The sequence below is a fragment of the Euprymna scolopes genome, chromosome 40 (assembly GCF_053919585.1).
Source record: "Euprymna scolopes isolate OS-2025 chromosome 40, ASM5391958v1, whole genome shotgun sequence".
NCBI classification, from domain to species: Eukaryota; Metazoa; Mollusca; class Cephalopoda; order Sepiida; family Sepiolidae; genus Euprymna; species Euprymna scolopes.
In genome coordinates this window covers 67279009-67281419 of record NC_136521.1, presented here as the reverse complement: position 1 = coordinate 67281419, position 2411 = coordinate 67279009, and positions in this window count along the sequence as shown.

The following is a 2411-nucleotide window of genomic DNA, read 5'->3' as shown; positions in this document are numbered from 1 at the left end:
TATTAACATATCACCATGATTTTATTAACATATCACCATGATTTTATTAACATATCACCATGATTTTATTAACATATCACCATGATTTTATTAACATATCACCATGATTTTATTAACATATCACCATGATTTTATTAACATATCACCATGATTTTATTAACATATCACCATGATTTTATTAACATATCGCCATGATTTTATTAACATATCACCATGATTTTATTAACATATCACCATGATTTTATTAACATATCACCATGATTTTATTAACATATCACCATGATTTTATTAACATATCACCATGATTTTAATAACATATCACCATGATTTTATTAACATATCACCATGATTTTATTAACATATCACCATGATTTTATTAACATATCACCATGATTTTATTAACATATCACCATGATTTTATTAACATATCACCATGATTTTATTAACATATCACCATGATTTTATTAACATATCACCATGATTTTATTAACATATAACCATGATTTTATTAACATATCACCATGATTTTAATAACATATCACCATGATTTTAATAACATATCACCATGATTTTATTAACATATCACCATGATTTTATTAACATATCACCATGATTTTATTAACATATCACCATGATTTTATTAACATATCACCATGATTTTATTAACATATCACCATGATTTTATTAACATATCACCATGATTTTATTAACATATCACCATGATTTTATTAACATATCACCATGATTTTATTAACATATCACCATGATTTTATTAACACATCACCATGATTTTATTAACATATAACCATGATTTTATTAACACATCACCATGATTTTATTAACATATCACCATGATTTTATTAACATATAACCATGATTTTATTAACATAAAACCATGATTTTATTAACATATCACCATGATTTTATTAACACATCACCATGATTTTATTAACATATAACCATGATTTTATTAACACATCACCATGATTTTATTAACATATAACCATGATTTTATTAACATATCACCATGATTTTATTAACATATCACCATGATTTTATTAACACATCACCATGATTTAGAACTTTTTTATTTCAGCATCATTCATATTTTTCTACAATGTTCTCATCCATGTTGACACAAAACCGACCTTCGTTATTCAGCAGAAAGAAAGTCATCTTCCATCATGATAATGCTCCTCCTCGCACAGCACTACTGACCAAAGTTTCTTTAGGAGAATTTGATTGGGAAGTCTTGCCTCATTCTGAATTTTCTCCTCATTTAGTTTCTTAGATTATTCATCAGATATTTCGAGATTATCACATATTTTGAGATTATCACATATTTTGAGATTATCATATATTTTGAGATTATCACATATTTCGAGATTATCATATATTTTGAGATTATCATATATTTTGAGATTATCACATATTTCGAGATTATCACATATTTCGAGCATTATCACATATTTCGAGATTATCACATATTTTGAGATTATCAAATATTTTAAGATTATCAAATATTTTGAGATTATCACATATTTTGAGATTATCACATATTTTGAGATTATCACATATTTCAAGATTATCACATATTTTGAGATTATCACATATTTCAAGATTATCACATATTTTGAGATTATCACATATTTCAAGATTATCATATATTTCGAGATTATCACATATTTCGAGTTATCACATATTTCAAGATTATCACATATTTCGATATTATCACATATTTTGATATTATCGCATATTTTAAGATTATCGCATATTTTGAGATTATCGCATATTTCAAGATTATCACATATTTCGAGATTATCAAATATTTTGAGATTATCACATATTTTGAGATTATCAAATATTTTGAGGACTACAAAAAAAAATATCTTTAGATGAACTTAGGTTAACATCATATCCAAGGCAATGGCGGAAACTCTAGAGGAAGACCTTCAGTCTCCAGTAGAATGGGGACAAAAATGGATGGTAACGTTCAATGCTGCCGAGACTAAACTGGTTTCCTTTAATAATTGCAAGATTTAGATTTTTAAAGCATCATTCATATTTTTCTGCAATATTTTCATCCATTTTGACACGAAAACGACATTCATTAGTCAACAGAAAGGGAGTCATCTTCCATCATGATAATGCTCGTCATCACACAGCACTACTGACTAAAGATTGGGAAATCTTGCCTCATCCTGTATATTCTCCTGGCATAGCTCACTCGGATTACCACCTATTTCGGGGATTATAAAACTTTAATTTTTCTTTTTATTTCTCGTATTTGTTGGGTAATGCTTCTGAAAAAGGAGGAAGAATTGCTGTTTTCTAGATCAGAATATATTCATCTAACACTTATTGTTTTAAACCTTGTAATACTATTTGTTTTTTGTTTATTCATTTTTTTT